Below are 20,034 nucleotides of genomic sequence, written 5' to 3' on the forward strand. Positions count from 1 at the left end.
TTTCTGCCAGGTTCCTTCTTCCTAGTTACGGGGGAAGCTGCTGAGTGAAGCTCTAAGCCAGGGCCTTTCCCCTAGAGTGAAACAAGGAGAATGCTAAACTGATGGAGGCAAAGCCTGAGTTTTACATTGCCTGGGGGTGATAAGGTTAATCGTAATATCTGTATGGTTTTTATGGCGTGTTACTGCTTACAGGCCACCTTCACGTGCATTATCCCATTTGATCTACAACCACCTCCCGTGAGCGAGGCAGGGAGGGTGATACGGTCCCATTAAATAATACAACTGAGGCTGAAGAGGCCGAATGCTTTGCCTATAGTCAAATGACCTTAAAAATCACAGCCAGGCCTGACCATCTATCCAGGTTCTTTCCAATCCCTACAATAAATGTGGGACTGACTCTTGAGGGCCAAGCACCTGGCAAGGAGAGTCCTGGGCCCGCGCTCATGCCCGGCGGTCAGTGGTGAAGCCGGGAACGTTGACGCCTGCTGCTCCTTCATCCCACCCGGCACAGTCCGCAGGCGCTGCTCTGTGAGGGGGTCAGCTCCACTCAAGGGGTTTCATTTTCTTTAGCTGTGCTGTGTGGGGAAAAGACTTTGGTAAAAATGTGCTTCAGATTTTAACATCCTTTTCAAAGAGAAGTTTCTGAGCCAGGCTACAAACTCACCTAGACCCAGAATTCTGGGGCTTGTGGGTGACCTGCTTAGGAATGAACTGTCTGGCATCTTTGCTGCCTTTTGGGATTTGAGGTAGGACTAAGAGGGCCAGACATAGAGGGAGACGATGAAGCCGTTTAATTGAAAGTTGGTTGGAGTTTCTTGGTGGGGGTGGACATGGGTTCATGTGGCCTGACCCACTTGCTCTGGAAAGGCTAAAAGACATGCAAGAAACTTCTCTCTTACCTTGGCTTTAAGGAAAAGCCACGTTAGTCTCAAAGGTATTAGACATTAACCCCTGGGAATGTCCCTTGTGGGAATAAACAAAAAGGGGATACAAGGAAACAACGGGACAAAGAGGGGTCGGAAATCCCACCGCGTCACCCGCCCACTTGTTGTCGTGCCCTGTCTGTGGCGTCCAAACCAAAATGTTTGTATCATGGTTGCTCGTGAGTATTGTTTCAGCATCAGACATACAAAGTGGATTTGGTTGTAATGTTTTAGACCAAATAAACCGTTTTTACCTAATTTGTTATCCAGAACTCAATACAACTATGTTTAATCATGATCTGACATTAAATGTCCTCGGCAGAGAAAAACAATCCTACAGTCTGTGGCTGCGATTGTCCTGACTACTGTAATAGAGGAAGAAATACCGTGGGGCTCTGGGGGGGCACATACTGGCAGAGCACGATGCAGTCCTTCCGGGTGGTCATGAGCTACAGCCTGGATAACCTCCGCAGCCGCCCTTAGCGCTCTCCACAGACCATCGCACACTCTGGACAAGACGAGGAATAATAGGAAAGGTGTGGTGACCTCTAACTCATTTTCAAGAAGGGCACAAGCTTTTGCCTGCTAGAAATGGCACTTGGGGAAGGGAGGAAGGGGGCTGTCAGTGGGAGGGCATTTTAAAAGAGATTCGAGAAGTTCCATAGCATCATAACGAGGAGAAGGCAACTTAAACCATTGTAGCAAAGGAAGCGATGAGTACCTCAGAGAGCTGTTCATCCTTTCCCAGCCAGGCCCTGAGAGAGAGTTCCAGATCTCAGGGTCTTGGCTGAATGGAATACCTGTCCTTGCAGAAGCACCTGGACTCACTTCTCTTCTTTTAGTAGTTGACTTAAAAATGTTGACATGTGGATTTCCCTTAAAGATAGACTCCACAATGGTTTAACTCTGATTATCTTCTCTGGACTTCTGCTGTTTTGTCCACTGTTTTTCATTCCATCTCGTTTTTTCAGCTTTCTAAAATATTGTGTTTGATTTTATAAAATGTACAAAGTGTTTGTTGAGCATTATCCACATTTTTCCTGCTCATCTTTTCTTCCTACATTTCAGATCTTCTTTTGAAATCTTTCTCCTTCTTTGTGAAGGAAGTTTTCTTCAGTAATGGTCCGTTGGTGCGATGCTCTATCCATTTTTGTTGATCTAAAACAAAGGCTTTACTTCATTCTTGTCCTGGAAAGATAATTTCACCAAGAATACAATTTGGGATTAATAGTTATTTTTTCTCAGGCACTGAAGACATTATGCTGCTCCTCTCTATCTTTTATTGTTGCTTTTGAGAAGCCAGTTAACAATTTAATTATCCTTCTTTTATAAGTAATCTGTCTTATCTCTCTGGCTGTTTTTAAGATTTCCTCTTTGTCTCTAGTGTTCGGAGGCTTAATTAGCATGTGACTGGGTGTGGACTTCTTTTTACTTACTCAGTCTGGGATTTATGTGCTTCCTGTATCTGTGGATTGAATTTTCCATCAATTATGGAAAACTCTCAGCTATTAAACATATCAAATATTTCTTCTCCTCTTTAAACTCTCTTTTGACAATTCCAATTGGGTGCATGTTAGACGTTTTCATCCTACCTACGTATTGCTTCACCTGTCTTTTGTATTTTTTTCATCTTTGTCTGTATTCTGTGTAAGTCCTTCAAGTTTGTTTTCCAGTTCACTACTTTTCTCCTCAATTGACTCTTAATCTCTCTCCTTTGGGTTTTAATTTAATTAATATATTTTTCATTTCTAAAAGGTCAGTTTAGCTTTCTTTCAGATCTGCTTGGTCATTATTGATACTGTCTTGCTTCTAACCCTGGTGTACGATTCCTTCTACTACTTTTACATTTCATACCCAGTAATTCCACCATCTGCAGTCTTTGTGGGGCTAATTTTGCAGTTTGTCCCTTCTGCTAACTCTCACTCATGGTTTCTTGTTTCCTTATATGTTTTTTAGTTTTTGACTGTGAACTCCTATTTGGTGGAATGCCATGTTACACTGGTGCCAGTCGAGAAGGACCGTTCTTGCTCCTTATCTCACCTTACCTTACATCCATCCTCCTTTTCTCCATGGTAAGTCCACACAGACACAGCAAGAGGCATGGAAGTGCTACGTGGGAAAAATCTAGAAGGCACATGCATTCCTCTCTGGTGCAAGCTTCTAGATGAAAATAATCCTAAATAAGTGTGAATAAAGTGCAGGTTCCTCTGGCCAGGATCCTCCCCTGAACCTAAACTACCTGATGATGTAACTGGCCTGCTGCTAGGCTGCTGCCTCCACACCCATATTAGCTGTGCTCTGGGCAGAGGCAGAGACAAGGAGGATTACAGACCTGCAGACTGTTGCCTGCAGATGTAAATCTAGTTCTCGACCTATTTGCTGGGAGGACAAGCCAGGTAATAAACCCTTACCTGGACACTCACCCCAAGAACATTCCATTGTTATTATTCAGTCTCACTGAATCCATAGTGAACTTGCCTGGGGCTGAAGCCCATTGGCAAGACAATAGGGAGGAGCAAGAAGCTTTCTACATACTGTTCAGAGTTTGATCAGTACAAAAGAATGACTATTTTAATTATGGAAATGACACCATTTGGGGGGTTAAAAGTGAACAGAAGGCTCTATAATCCAAGAGTAACCAAAGAAATTATAGATCTAGATTTCATTCAAGAAGCAAGGATGGAATAGACCCATAGGATGGGTTAAAATTAGGCAACTGTGAGGAAAAATAATTATGTTTATACCCCATTATACCCCACTGATTACCACTTGTTTAATGTAAAAGTCATATTTTTATATATTTATATATTCTATTCAAGAAATAAAGAAGTAGGCTGATTTCAGATTCTGAAAAATCTAGGCAGAGACATCTTAATAACACTCATCACATCGTTTAGGTGAAAACTGTCTTCTGCTGAATTTTAAGCATTTCCTGAATGCTTTATCAGGTGGCCTGAAATGACTCACCACCTCCCGCAGGTCTGTGGCGGTAGCCTGGCCACTCCGAAAAGTGGGGTGTTAGCCTGACGCGCCATCTAGTGGCACACGTCTTGGGAGCCTGAGGTGCTGACTCCCCCGGACTCGAGGCATTGGGAAGAGGTGCCCCTCACATTAAGAGACTATTCTGAAAAAGCTACATGGGGATTCACTTGTAGCGAATCATGTTAAGTGCATTAGGAGTTCTTTATTTAGAAGTGGCTGGTTTTGTGTATGTTCTGCAAGTTTTGACCTTGCCCTGTTATGTTCTCAGGGAAGGCAAGACCTCGTGTTTCTTGCTTTGGGACCAAGTGGGAATTAGGCACATGCCTCCTTTGATTTAAAGCTATTTTAATGTGTGCTTTTTAACATCACCGAGTTACAAATGCTTTCTAAAGTCACGCCAGACTCTGATGCTGCGGACTTATAGTGAAGCCACTTTCTCATTACCAAGCAAAAGTCAGGCCATTTGAACTGTGCAACCAAGGGACTTAAATAATCTATTCCCTGGCCTTTAGCTGTAAAAAAATGAATCAGTCTCTCTCTCTGCCTCTTGCTCTCACTCTCTTACTGTCTAACAAGCAGAGAAATTAAGAGTTGGTCTCTTATATTGAAACACTTAAGAAATCCTTGCCCTCAGGAGATACTTTGTTTACATTGTTTGTGCAACAAGGTTGCACCAGTGTAGTCATCCCAGCTCACTTTGTTTCCTTCCTGAGATGTTCAGTCTCCAGGAGAGCAAAGCCAGAGAGATACATGTGCCGACTTCTGTTTAGCATTGTTCCCATAAAAGCCCTTTCCAACTGGGTGCAATTCACCTATAATGGACGAACTAGCACCCACCTGCCTCCCCTACAGGCTCTTGCTGTTGCTTCTATGGTCCAGGCAACTGGCTTTTCTCATTTCTTCATGCCAGGGAGGCGGCCACTTAATGCTGCAGCTGAAAGGTTTTTTTCCCTTTTGCAGCGATATGAGTCAAACATCTTTTGGTTGGAAATGACTGAAAGCCAAGTCAGACGAGCTGAAGAAAACAAACGGAGAGGGTGGAGGGAGCTTATCAGGAGGGCCTGGAGTAGCTCATGGGATGGAAGATGAACTCTAGAAACTGAGGGAAAATCTGGGTCCTGGTGTAGTCAGAGTCTACGTCCCTTACTCACATCTGCTTGCCGTTTTACATCTGTATTTTCCCCAAGAGGACAGACCTCCTCTGCAAGGCAGAAATATAGCCACTGGTAGTCTAAGGACCACAGTTTTCCAGTTCATGTGACCAGGCAGGTGAAGAGTTGCACGCATGAGAACGACCTGGGGAAACACTGTGACTGACCCATATTGAGTCATGTGCCCAACTTTGGGCTAAACTCTGGCCAGAGAGATGGCAAATCCTGATGGGGAGGCTGAGACACTGGGGTGGACTGGATACAGGACAGGGGTATTGCTCCAAAGGAGAGTGGGTGGTGTTAATAACAGACATGGACTATGGGGTGCTGGGCAGACAAAACCCAGGAACAGCCGCAGGCACCACTCTACATCCAGAAACGTCCCCCCTGTGGTCCTAGTGCCTGGACGAGGAGCCCCAGACATGACACCAGGGGGGCTGGGCACACCTGAGGACCCAGGGTGTCCAGGGCGCTGTTCTCACTGCGTGACAAACGCCCCCCAGCCTTCCCCGCCCCGTGCTTCCCTTGGTGAGGCTCTGCTCACTCAGACCTGAAGTCCATCTCATGTCACCCCATCAGGTAGGGCATGTCACCTCTTCCCCGGGTTTCTCCCTCCTTCTTTCCCACCTCCCATGCTGCCTTCTGATAACTTACCTTCTACTTTGTGGCCAGAGGCTCTAGAGAGCTTCCAGAAAAATGTGGGACGTTGGGGCCAGCGCCATCCCCCCTTTCCTCTAAGTCCCTTAGAACTTAAGACTGCTGCTTTCGTATCCACCTCTTCATTCTCTCCTGTGCAAGCAGGAAAGGGGAACTAATGGAGTCAGGAGAATCGGAAGTTCGTCACGCCGCGTGTCGCCGAGTGAAGGCCGTGCTCAGCACCAGTCTCTTCTCCGGAGCCACTGCTCTCAGGGGGGCTGCCGCTCCGTACCACCTCTCTCAAGGGAAGGCCACTGGGGCAGACTCACTGCAGACCGCGGCTGCACTCTCTCACATGGTTCCTGGGAGTCCTGCAGGGCAGGAGTCACGTGCCCCTCATCTGACCTGTCATCGTTGTGGGTGTGCATGTGTCTGCAGGGCTGGTCGTGTAAGGATACGACTGTGCCACCTCCAACCCATAAGATTTGACGGGACAGTGTTTGACCAAAACGTATTTGCACATGCTATGGAAAGTGGATTGATGATATATGTGCCTATTGTATTATATTATTTGACTTGGAGATATATTTTTTTAAAAATTCAGTAGTTGCCTCCAAGCACCTCACCCTCATCCGACTGTAGATGATCCATGACACTGCGTTTTCTTTCCATTCCAGCCCTTGACACAAGAATTCAAAAAAACTATTGGACACGTTTTAACACATCTAGAGCAGCAGACTCTTGAAGGGGAAAAAACGCATTTATTGAGAGATGTTCCCTTAGGAGAAGCCACTGCGCCCGAGGCGAGGAGAGCTTGGAAAGTCCTTATTTCCCAAGGAGACACCTCAGATGTATTAATTCTACCAGAGGAAGGTGGGTTTTCAAAATGCCCAAGCTCTAGTCACTCGAGCAGGCCATGGGGAGTTTTCAAAAGGAAGCTCTCTGCTTCGGCCCCGGGAGGCGTTTCAGTGAGACCCCATCCATGCCCCTGACGTGCACACAGCTCCGTACCGTGGCCAGTAGGGCTCTCACTCCAAGAAACTCATCAACACGTTTTTTTTTTCTTTCAAGGAAATTCAAAACCCTATGAAATATTTTAAATTCTTGATGTAGGAGAGCAGCATTTTTATATAAAGCTGTCAAATGCCCCTCACAGTAGGAGACAGAAAACACCCCCCTGAAGGCTCTCACCCTAAGAACTAGAAGGCATCAGAGTGGGGCTCCCGGCTCAGGTGTGCAGAGGGCAGCTTGGCATCGGGCTGCGCGGACCCACGTGGAAGGCGCCGGGGCACCGGACTGTGTGCCAAGGACCGATGGCTGCCTGGCCCCTGGATCCAGGCAGCAAATGCAGCAGCTCCAGGTTCATCCAGGAGGGCAAGACTGAGTGCTGCCCTGCGAGCCACGTCACGACCTGACGCCGACTCTCAGCTGTGGACCCCCAGAGGTGCATGTGTTTCTTCAGCAGAAAGCTCAACAGACAGTTCCCTTGGAATTAAGATACCTGGCGAGGCTAAGAGCTGGCTGTTACTCCCTCTTAAAACCTTTCTGGCTCCACAGTCTTTCTGACCCACAGTCTGTGCCCTGGAAGCCACCAGGCTCTGGGCCCTCCGCCCCCCCCCCCACCCGCTGCCATGGCTGCCTCATCGCCGGTCTCTCTCCTTTTCCTATGTTTCTGCTCTGCTCTCCAGTGATTGAAGACGCTGTTGGGCACCTCTGCACCTCTTTTGCCCAGTGCCTTCCTCTCCTTCTTCAGGCACTTTCCTGCTTTTCCTGTTTTAAGGTTTGGTTTGGGTGTCATTCTCTAGGAAGCCCTGCTCCCACCAGGCTGAGCTAAGAGCCTTTGTTTCATGCCTCCGCACTGTTGTTCAGCTGTCACTGAATTCAGCACACTAGCTCAAAACAATCTCTCTTTGTTTCTGTCCACCTGCTGCAATACACGTCCTTTGAACATATTCCTTCTCTGTACCCTTCAGGCCACTGTGGTGCATGGCACACCGTGGGCTCTCAACGTCAGCTTGATTGAACTAAGCAGGATCATTTTATGATACCGGGAAGCTCTGATCTCAGGAGGCCTGGAGAGTCAGCACTCCCACGCAGGCTGGGTGTGCTCCAACACTTTTACATCCGGGTCACATCTCAGACAGTACAAATGGTGTCACTCAGTTTCAGGCTGTCCTCCTAGCCATATGTCAGAACACAGGTGGGAAAACTTGTTAAAAGGACCTGCCAAGAAACCGGTCCCTTTCACAGGGACATCCATGCCCGGAAAAGTTTGGAGGGCAGGAGCTGGGGATTGTTTTCATTTAGAAGCCACAGTCAAGGGGCCAAAGAGTTTGGAGGCCCTGTACTCCTGAGGCCCTGTGCTGGCTGCCAACCTCAGCTGCTCAGCCCTGGCGGAGACATGGACCAGGCAACCAGGCCATAGGCCACAAGCTTTCTGTGTGTTGTTATCAGCACCTAGACCAGGAGTTACTATTCCCAAGCTCAGGAGAACCTCCAGCACAGGCACCTGCCCCAGGGCCACGCTGCACCACTTCCAACTCCCCCGGACACAGCACGCACCCTCCCACTCCCACACCTCTGCACACACACACCTGTCTGCCTTAAAAGCGGTGTCTCTCCCTTGTGCCAGGAAAAGTCACAAACACTGTCCAGTAACTTTGCATCCTCTGCCAAGACTCCTTAGACCCTCTGGGCTGAGTGGGTCACACTCCCCCTGAGCTTCCTGATGCTATAATGCCTCTGGGAAGGCAAACCATATCTTCCACACCAAAGACTGCAACACGTTATTTGACACATCAACTGAGAGTCAGGCAGACTGTTTGAAAATCAAGGGTAAATGGCTTTGTGATTATAGTACTTATCACGTTAACGTTATATAGAAATTGTGCGTGCCTGCCTGGGTGGTGTGTCCCTCAAGGACACAGCCGGCTCCTGCCCACCGTTGTGTCCGCAGGTCTAGTTCAGTGCCTGGTGACGGTTAGCACCTTCCTCACTTATTAGATTAAGCAGGATGGATCTATTTCCCTGGCGTCAGCAAATACTCCTGGGAGAGCAAGATACATAGACCAGTTCTATACACTGTTCTTCCCCTGAATCTTCACTCCGTTTTGCTTTATCAAAGCACTCTTAAAACATCTGTTTCTACTCAAGGCATCCATAACCGATGACAATGAAAATTGTTACCAACCAAACAGGGGCTTGCATTTTGGCTGAGTTCACAAAGACTCAAACTAAGAAGATGAAACATAAGGGCAGAGGGAGAGGCATCTTCAGTTAGAGGGCAGAAACTAGATGGGTGGGCAAGTTTTCTGGAGTCTCTGAAAGCATAGCTCATGTAGGTATTCCCAGGGACAAGAACGAGTCATTTCAAAACTATACCGCTTTGGAAATTTGGTGGTTTCTTGCAAATCTAAACATAGTCTTACCCTAAGATCTGGCAGCTGCACTCCTTGGTGCTTACCCAAAGGAGATAAAAACTTACATCCTCATAAAAACCTACACATGGATGTTTACGGCAATTTTATTCATAACTGCCCAAACTTGGAAAACCGAGTTGTCCTTCAGTAGATGAGTGGATAATTAAACAGGCACATGCATACAATGGAATATCATTCAATGCTAAAAAGAGGTGAGCTATCAAGCCATGAGAAGACATGGAAGGGACCTAAATGCATAATACTAAGAGAAAGAAGCCAATCTTTAAAGGGTACATACTAAGCCGAAAATAAAAAAGCCTACCTACTGTATGAGCCCAACCTTATAAATCCTGGAAAAGGCAAACCTCAGGAGATGGTAAGAGGCTCCGTGGCTCCCAGGGGTGAGAGGCGATAAGGAGGGGTGAATGGGAAGAGCTTGGAGGACTTTTAAGGCAGTGAAATCATTGCTTTTGTACCTTCCCCACCGATCTATTCAATTAGAATCCCCATAGATAGGTCCTAGGTATTTTGACACCCAACTCTCTGTAGAGAAGAGATTAATTTGTGAAAATTTGGAGTAGGGCGTCCCAGTTTGGGCTCTTCCCCAAGAAGCATATCCTGAAACCAGCAGTTTGTTGGGGAGCTTGTTCTAGGAAACACTGGCAGAGAGCGTGAAGTAAGGGAGAGGACAGGAGTCTATGAGGTGGCACCGTTGGGGCAGTCACCCTCCCTGCAGCTGGCACTCAGTCCCGATGGAGGATTCTGCAAGACTGTAGGGGTGCCTGCACCACCCCGACTGAGACCTGAGGAATCGGGAGTATTTACCCCTCGACTCCACTCCCATCTGTGCGCGAGCTGCTTCTGGGGCATCAACTTCACAGCACTTCCTTCTTGACCTCCTTCCTGGGCTGCAGGAAACTCCTCGGGCAGAGCATTGTGGGTGCTCAGAGTAAGTAAGCAGCTTTGGCTTGCGGAGGTGAGAGAGGTGCAAGGTAGGGGGGTGTAGGTAGGACACTGACCAGCACCTGCCAAAGAAGTTAATATCATAGACAAAACCAAACGTACAGACTTCCTTTCTGATAATTTTGCAGACTAAGCTAGGTTGTATTACGTATCCAAAAGTCTGCCTTCCTTCTCTGTCCTTGCCACGGCTGAAGGGTCACCAGAGTGTAATTCTCCCACCGTATTGATTTTGGATTGGTCATGCGGCTGCCTTTGTCCACTGGAAGGTTAAAAGATGTGATACAAACAGAGGTGTTAAGTGACCTGCATGGCTTGGCTGGACCTCCTCTTTTTCTACCTAGGATTCCACAGTAAAGAATCGATCCTACTGAAATACACACATACACAAATAAAGTATGCAAAATAATGGCCATTGCAGAATGATTGTAAGGGCAAAAAAAGAGAAGGAACCTAACAGAAAAATAGGTAAATAAGATATAGTGTATTCTTATTGTGAAATTTTATGCAGTATGTCTTTACATGGAAAGCTGTGAGTGATACACAAACTGGAAAAGCAAATTGCAGAATTATATGTAATCCCTCTTCTAACAATAAGAAATTATAATTATGCCTGTGTAAGATTCATATTTGCATCTTTCTTATATACCTACAGAAAAAAAAATGAATTTAAGAAGTATTTGGGCATCACGGTTGGGGGAAGTTGAGAGAGGTAACTCCAGCTAAAGTTTTTTAAATGTCACACATGAAGCATGTATAAGATGGAAAATTTAATGAATAAAAGATATGAAATGAAAGTGAAAGCCCTTTTCCTTTTCATCTCACCAGCTCCCATTATAATAACAATTCCCTGAAATTCATTACTAAAAGAATATTGCAATGCACATATTCACATCATATATGCATCTACTTTAGCTATTCTTGTTAAATCTTACCAATCCTACTGCGACTTGTTCTTTGACTCTTAAAGGAACAGAACCGTCTATTCTTTCCACAGAGGCATTCTTATTCCATTATATGGATTCATTGTAATTTAGTTAATTTGACCCTTACTTTGGAATACTGGATTTGGCCAGTCTTCTGCTATTGCAAAACAATATAGCAATAGATATTGTTGTAATACATTTTGCCAAACATTTGTAGCTATGTGTCTTGGGTAAATTTATGGCAGAGGAATTACCAGTAAAAGGAGGTGGGCATCTTCAATTTAGACAGATACTGTGAAGTTTTCATCCAGAAAGAATATGCCAATGTACGTTCCCACCAACGATCCATGCGAGCTCATTTCCCTGTTGCGCTTGAAGTACTAGGTGTCATTAAACAGCTGTCTTTGCCAATCAGATCATGAAAACAATCTTCTCTATTCACTGAGGTTTTATTTGCATTTATTTAATTATGAGTGAGGTTGGGTATCTTGCCATTTGTTTTCTAGCCAGTTGTGATTCTTTTTCTGCAAACATTAGGTTTTTTGTTTTGTTTTGTTTTTTACCATTTTCCTCCTGGCTTATATCTTTTTTATACTGACTTGTAAAAACTCTTTGACAATTGAGTAGGCTTAACTTTTCACCAATTGCTTTGCAAAGACATTTTCCCAGGTTGTCATCAGCCTTTTGACTTTGTTTATGGTATTCTCCCTGTGCAGCTTTTTGAAATGCTTATATGGTCAAATATATTAATTTTGTTTCTTAATGGCCTTGGGATTTTATTCTTAAAATGGCCTTGCTTATCACTGGGTATACATTCTTTTGGAACTTTTATAGTTTATGCTTAAATCGTTGATCCAGTTAGAATGTGTTGTGGTGAAGAGGGGAACGTTTAACTTTGTAAGCATCTATATGGTTTGTCTAAAACAAGCTCGTGTTGGCTTCAATACTTGCAAAATTCCAGTAAAGGAAAAAAGAGACGAAGCATAATAACCCTCAAGGCTTGGAGATGTAAAAATCAGGTAGAGCTATTTTAATAGTCTCGATCAGACACATTCATTCAGTACATTGACCACCTATTACTTCTCAGGCCCAGTGCTAGATCCTGAAGATACAATAAGGGCCTGAACTGAAGAATTGACAGTGGTAATGGGAAGGAAAGAAAGGGGCGATGGAAGTGTTCAGCTGGTTGAATGATCACCATGGCAACGGAAGCCTGCATCATCACTATGGAGACAGTGCTTGAACGACTAGAGGGGTGGCGACTCTGTGGGTGGGGGTTTGAGAAAAGGTAAACAGGTGTGTTGCAGATTTCAGAATGACACCACTTCTTCTTGCCCCTCTGAGGTTATTGTCTCGCTTTTTCTCATTGTTCTATTTCAAGCTAGAGATGAAATAGTTCACGGGTAACAAATGCACCAGCCAGTGAACAGCCTTTTATTCAAGGAAGTTACCATCCAATATGATGCGCAGTACAAGTAAAGTGTCCTGGTGTCCTGGAGCTCTGCTGCCCAGGCCGCCTGGATGATGGGACAGACGGTCATACTGTTTTTTCCCTGCAGCAATCTCCATCCAACACTGAAAGCTGGAGAGAAATGTATCTATGGCTGGGACTGGGGCTTGTTTCCATGGGAGATTTGGTCAGGGCCTGAGCTGTTTGATTATATTGTTGTTTGGCTACAGCCAATACGTGGTAGGCTTCGCCTTTGCAACAGCACAGGTGGGGTCAAATTTATCGTTGTGCAGGTGACAGTGCCTCTTTGCCGTCCTCCTTCCCCCTCAAGTAGAGCCTCCAGCCTCCCTTTTGGGGAGCTGGGGCCTAGGGCAGTCCTGCAGGCAGAGGTGTCCGACGGGCTCTAAGTCAGCCTCTGCCACCAGCTGCATTTCTGCCACTACCTGGCTCTGGTCACTGCTCGGGCCCTGCAGGCCCTCTCTTCCAGAGCCTGGCCCCCGAGCCAGACTCCCCTCTTCCCAGCCTACCCTCAGGCGCAGCCCTGGTCCCCATAGCACAGCCCACCCAGTTTTCACTCTGCGTGTGAGTTTTCTTAAAGTTCAAGGATAACCAAAGGGCAACTTCGAGCTGGTAATCAGATAAAACTGCTTTTTGGGCCAAGGCCCAGTCAGGCTCAGCCTCCGGAGGCCAATGAACCTCCAACCTGGAATGCCATCAGTTCATCTATATTCCTCCTTATCAAGTGATCCTGTAAAGTGGGTTTCTGACTCCGGCTGTAGAGCGTGTCCCTCCTTCCAGTGGCACAAAGCAGGAAAGGCTGAGGCCCCCGTCTCTGTGGTTCTAAAAGTCCCGCCAGCCCCGCCCCCGGCAGTGGAGTGGGTGTTATGGGGTGTGAGTCTCAGCAGTCCATCAGAGCTGGTGGACAAGTGGCCTCCAGTGACTGTCCATTTGGTGTTAGGCATTCCTCAAGTTCAAGTCTCTGCCATGGAAGCAGCTAAATTTCATGAACCTGGTTTACACTGGCTGCAACCCTCTTCACCCGCCAGTTTGAAGCCATAGGCTCCCAACAATTGTAAAGAAGGGAGAACTGGCAAAAGGCAGTCTTCTGGTGATTTTGTTTGCTTGTTGTTGTTTTTTAAGTTCCAAGCCTCAAGAACCCTACCAGGAAACAGTAAAGAGCAAAGCCAGCTGGGTCAGGCTCTCCTGTACAGATGGGACCTCACAAAGCCTACGTCAAACAACCTGTGGAAATGGTGGTAGTCCTGCATCCCTGGGAAAGGGCGTGCTGGGGCCTGCCGCACCCCAAACTGGTCAGCTATTCAGGTCTGGACTCTTCAATATGCTTGGTACCTGGGCGAGGCAGTAAAACCAGGCATCAGACATTTGTGCTAAAAAAAATGAAAACAAAAAGAAAAAGATTATTCTACCTAAATCTCCCATTCTAGCCGATGTGGCCCTGGTGAGGCCGGTGCAGTGTGCGGAGGGGCCTTGCACAGTGTGGACGCTGGGCATGCATGAGCTCCATCCCCATGGGGCGCTGTGGTGTGATGTCTACGAAGGTTGAAAGGATGGCGTCAGCCGCACAGGTTGGAGGGCATCACGGCATTCTCACTCCTGCCCAGCCTGTCGCAGATGAGGTCCCTGGGAAGAGGAGGCCAAGACTCCTGTACTAGGGTGTGCAGTGGAACAGGGTGGCTAGTGTATGAACTCTGGTGTGAGACTGCCTGGGCTCAAACCCAGCTCCTCCGATTATTAGCTGTGTAACTGTGGGCACGTTTCTTATCCCACTATGACTTGGTTTATCTCCCTTTACAATGAGAGTGATAATAATAGAATTCACTCCATAGGCTGTGGTAAGGCCTGTGGCAATAATCAAGTACGGGGCAGATACAGGGTGCTGGGGTGACAGCAGCTTCCTCATAGGGTTTCTGTGAGATTAAACAGAGCATTAGAGAAACACAATGCTTGGCAGATAGTAAGTGCCCTCTAGAGTCAGCTTTATTATGATTCTAATGGCAACGGACTAAAGGAGGGAATGCAGCAGCCCTGGGGGTCCTAGCAGGCAGTGGGTGGCGCTATCTTCATTGACTAGGGCGCAGGGAGAAAGAGAGCTCACGTGGACTTTTGCGCCCTCTGCCCTTCTGGGCGGGAGCTCCCGGGGTTGGGGAAGCTCTGCAGGCCCCTTTCTGCCCCTCCTTCACCGGGCCGCTGCTCGAAGGCGCCTTTGGGCCTCGGCTCCCAGACGTTCCCAAATATGGAAATGCATCTCTCTTCTGCAGGTGACAAGCTTGTCTGGAATCTAGCAGTGACTTTGAGGGCATCGCTGCCAAGGACTTTAGGGAGGCCTAATGCCGCAGTCACACTGTCCACCGGCTCAGCCCGGACACTCCCGAGCGGGCAGCCCTCTAACCCTCGTGGAGGGTCTGAGAACTCCCACCGACGGACGGCCAAGGTGTGCCAGTCCGCGGGCCGGGACCGCCCCAGGGCCCCCTCTAATCCGTAGGAGGGATGCGCACGGGCCAGTGCCCACCCCCCGAGCCCCCCGACGGCCAGTCGCAGCATCGGGGCTGGGCTCGGGCGCCTGACACCCGCCGAGCCGGCGGCCCCGGGCGGCGCGGAGGAAGGACGGGGGCGCATCGCCCCCTGGCGGCGGCGGCGCGCAGGGCAGCTCCTCGTGCAGGGAGGCCGGTTGTGGGCGGGGCGTCTCGGTCCAGCTCTGCGTCTCCGCCGGCTTCTCGGAGGCAGCGCTCGGTCCACTGCCTGTTCCGCCCCGGCCGCACCAGCGGATCGGCGTCCGGGGACGCCGCGCCGAGCTCCCCGGGCAGGCCTGGGCGTTGGGCCCTTCCCGTTCTGGAATCTGAGGGCCCGAGGACGCCCCTGGTCCCCGCCCGCGGGATCCGACCGGCAGGCGAGCCGGCTGGGCGGGAGGCTGTTCCCCGTGGGCCTCCTACACTGCGGACGTCGGCGCCGGCTGCCTGCCCGGCCTCCTCGGGGAGGCGCAGGGGAACCCACCTTCCCCGCGCAGCAGTATCGGGGCTGCTTCGGCAGGCCTGGCGGGGCCCACGTGGGTGCGGCCGAACCGGGACTTCGGAGGGAGACCGGCGTCCGAGCTGCGTTTGCAAATCCAAAGACCTAAACTGCCCCTTTCAGTGGGAGTGGTGGAAAAGCTGGGACCCCCAAATCAGAGAGCCCACAATTCTGCCTTTCTTCCATCATGTGACCCTCCCTAGTTTTCTTTGGAATAAAGTCACCATGAATTAGTTCAGAGGTGGAGGCCATTCATTCTTTCTGTGTGTCCCGAATATATTAACAGTATGTCTTGGGTCCACTGCTTTGCAAAGGGCAGTGGTGTTAATCAGTGGGATATCCATCCACCTTCAGGGGCCAGTCCTGTTCCCAGCAAAATAAGCATGGGTCAACCCTGAGCCCCTTTGAAAACCGAGAGGAAATGGCGAAGTATTCAGAAAAACGCATCAATTGACAAAAATTACTCAAGGGAAAATAAAAGAAACCCGGATGCCTAGGGAACTGAACTGGAACTTTTTTAAAAACCTGCCTTCTTCACCAGAGCCGGCTCAGATGGTTTCACTACAATTTCTCAGACTTTCAGAGAACGGGGAAGAAGCCCCTCTTCCTCTTTTAAACACTATTTCAGAGAATAGAAAAAGTGGGAAAATTCCCCAACTCATTTCATGACGCAGTGTTTACACCCAGACAAGGACGGTAGGCAAAATTTTTTTAGATTAATATTTATGGTCATAGGTACAGAAATCCTAAACAAAATAGCAAATCAAATACAGCAGTGTATTTTAAAAACGTATCACTATAAAGAGGATGTAACCCAGACATACAAGAGTGGTTTAAAGTGAGGAAAAAAAAACATGTATCAGTGTAATTCACCATACCAAACATGGGAAGGAGAAAACCACGCAGACCCCTCCATAGACGCAGAAATGTCTTTATGCATTCAATGATAATTCATGACAAAACTTTCAGCAAACTAGAATAAACGGTCTCTTCCCAAGTGTACAGCAGGTGAAATGTGAGGAGGGATACCGTGGAAGCCAGGTGCGAGGCAAAGACGCCTCATTAGCACTACAGGCTACACTTGATGGAGGGTCTCGCCTTGAGCACCTATGGTGGTTGCCTCTAGCCACAGGTGGTTTTTCAAATTTAAATTCAAAATTCAGTTCCTGAGTCTCATCAGCTATATTTCAGTTACTAAATAACCGTATGTGGCTACCATATTGGACAAACCGGCTATAGAACATTTTCATCATTGGAGCAAGATCTTTTGGGTGGTGCTAGTCTAGCCTATATACAGATGATATAAACACATATGCATATTATATATATATATATATATATATATATATATTATAGCCTCTATAATATATATATAGTCTACATATATATTGTATAGCCAATATATATAATATAAATGCATATAAAAATAACAAGAAAATGAAATAAGAGGCCTGGGGGTTAGGAAGAAAAAATATTTCCTCCATCTTCAAACGGTATGATTGTTTACATAGAACATCTAAGAAAACCTGCAGGTAAACTATTAGAATTAAGAGTTTGGCAATTTTGCTACACACAAGATCAGCATACTGCTACTGGTTATCGCATACCGACTTGTACTACATGTCTGCACTGGGCCAAGGGCTTTCATGTACTCTTACATGGTGTCATTTAATGCTTGCAAGAACCCTGAGGTTGGTACTCTTATTCCCACTTTGCAAATGCGGAAACTAAGGCCACGTGATTAAGGAAGACTCACGTAGCCAGAAAAGGGACAGTCAGGATTCAAACCTCAGGCAGTCTAGCTCCAGATGACGCTGGGGCCCTGTGCCCTTTGCCCCCTTCATTCCACTGCACCCACAAAACAAACCAGCTAACAGTGCGGGTGGCGTGGGGGGAGGCAAAGAGCTGCCTTTACAAGAGCAACAAAATTTTTTGTAGAAATTAGGCATAAAGCTAACCATGCACAAGACTGAGCGCCTTATCTTGGAGGAAATCGGGGCTCCCAAAGCTGCGTTTGACAAGGGCAGCGAGCGGACTAGAGACGCCGGGACGTGGCTGGGATGCTTTCTGGTTAGGATTGCAGCTGTAACTCCAGGCAGTGAATCACTTCCGGGGTTTTGGCCGAGGAGCCCTGGCCAAGTCTTCTAAAAATTCTCTTATTAGGTTCCTTCCCTGGGTCAGGCTTTTCAGAGCAACAGCAGACAGCATCCGTCTTTCTGGAAAGGTCAGCATTTGTGGCCTTCCTCTCTTCCGGAGGGTGGGGTGTGCGCCCCGTCTCTGCCCAGCATAGTCTCCCTGTGGCATTAGCAACTCCCGTGACGGTGTGGCCGGTCGGAATCGCCATCTGCCCCGAGCGCCAAAGATCTCTCCCATGTTGGCCCCCATCACTCCACAAAAACATTTTTTAGCACCTTAGAGAAGCTCACCCTGAGTAGTGGCCAAAAGCTTCAGCCCAGTTTTCCAAACTGCAGTTTGGCTTTTTACAGGCATTTGAAGGGGTTCTCTTCCAACATACGCAGTTTCGTAAGTCGTGCTTTGAAAACTTTAAAGAACAGTTCCGTAAATACCTCTGCGAATATGCCCGGGGCTACCTTCATCCTGAACAGGAGCTCTGGGCCATCTGCCCTGTCTCAGCGCACACCGCCGCGTTCTTACTACCGGGACAGAACCGGGGGGGGGGGGGGGTCTTTGCTCCCAGAGTGAGAAGTGGCAAGAGAATGAAGAGCTGCCTCCGAGATTCCCTTCAAGGCAGAGAAACATCCTGGGGAGGCCGAGCGCTGTGCTCATGTCGGCTGCCTCTCTGCGCACTCAGAAGCTAAGCAGTGGTCCAGCTCCGCCCCATATTCTGCCTTCTTAGCTGAACCGTAACTGCGCTGCACCTCTGTTCTCAGTTGATTGTCCTAACTCTAGATCTTCTAGTGGTAATAATACTCATACTTTTTTACTCATACTTCTCTAAGTGGTGAAAGGAAAATTGTTATAGGATGATTTTTGAAGCAGGCTTTTAAAACTGCACTAGCTAGTAGTTGTAGAGTTATTTACATTTGATGATGTACAGGTATTGTACAGCCCACTGGCTTCTAATTATCTTCCATCTTCATTATAGATCATGACTCTTCCTTCTATTCCTTAAAGGTTTGTTCCTCTATTCTAAAGCTAAATGCAGAAAAAAATGCCTTGATCAAGTTAATTATAAACATGATAGTATTAAAACACACCATAAAAAGAGTAGAGTCCTCACTTGGGGTTGCTTAGGTGTCTTCATTCTCTAGAATCCCTGGATGCCTTCCACAACTGAGTCCTAGAATTTCAGTCTTCCAAGAGCTTCTGAGAAAGGGAAATGGGTGTTAACTCCTGGTAGTATTGTTTTGAACTGAATGTTTGCAGCCAAACCCAAAATTCACACGTGGAAGCACTAACCCCCAGTACGACTGTCTGTGTTTGGAGTTGGGGCCTCCAAGGACGTAATTAAGATTAAATGAGATCTTAGGTTTGGGGGTCTGGTAGGACTAGAGTCCTTACAAAAGGAGAAACCAGAGAGCTCATGGGTCTGATGTCTGTGTATATTATCTAACACTGCAGTTTAAATGCACACTTAACTACGTAACTATACAGAAATTACTGCTAATAAGTGTACAAAGTGATGAGAGAGAAACAGATATTTAACTGGGCTGGACATGTGGAGTGTGGGTGTTGTCAAGCATGGATATCAAGAGATAAGGATCCTATTTTCTGCAGCAGATAGGCAGTAATAGAGATGGGGAGCAGGGACTGTTCCTGGGAGGCATACCCCAACATCTGTGCCCTTGCCTGCTCCTGCTGAATTGGCTCTTTAATGGTTTCTTATATATTGTTTGAACCTGATTGCAAAAAATGTAGGTAGCCACCCACTCATCCCAAAACCAGCAGAGCGGAATATGTGTAGAGGGACTGGGTCATATGGTTTGTTATGGAAAGACAGGTAACAAGAATGCAGAGTGCATTCTAAGGAATGATGGGGAAAGGCCAGGTGCATGTGAGGTCAACAGGTCAGCTGAGTCCAGGCCAAAGCAAAATTTGAATGGCAGGTTAGGGAGTCCGGAAATTGTTCAGTAGTCAGTGGGGAGCCATGCAAAGTATAAGTGGATAACTACTTTTTACAAAGTCGAAATCTGGAGTTGTATGACACAGGGAGACTTCATCTGCCTATTCATCTTTGCATCCTTAGTGTCCTAAGGAGTGCCAGGCACATAGTAAGACCTCACTGCATATTTGCTGAACGAATGAATAAGCTTAAAGAGGCATCTGTAGAGAAATTACACCAGATTTAAAAGCAATTTCGGATTATTTTAAATCTTTGGGAGGCAATTTGACAATATGCACCAAGATTCTTATAAACTTTCCTGTCACATAAACCATTAATTCTGTTTGTGGGACTCTATCCTAAAGTAATAATCCTAAACGTGGAAAGCTTTATGCATAAAATTTCTCACAGTATTACTCTTAATAGAGAAATAAAATGGAAACCACCAGTCTAAAAATTGGGAAGCAAGTTATTGTGTACATTCTATCTGTAGGGTA

This window comes from Manis javanica, chromosome 14 (assembly GCF_040802235.1).
Source record: "Manis javanica isolate MJ-LG chromosome 14, MJ_LKY, whole genome shotgun sequence".
Lineage (NCBI taxonomy): Eukaryota > Metazoa > Chordata > Mammalia > Pholidota > Manidae > Manis > Manis javanica.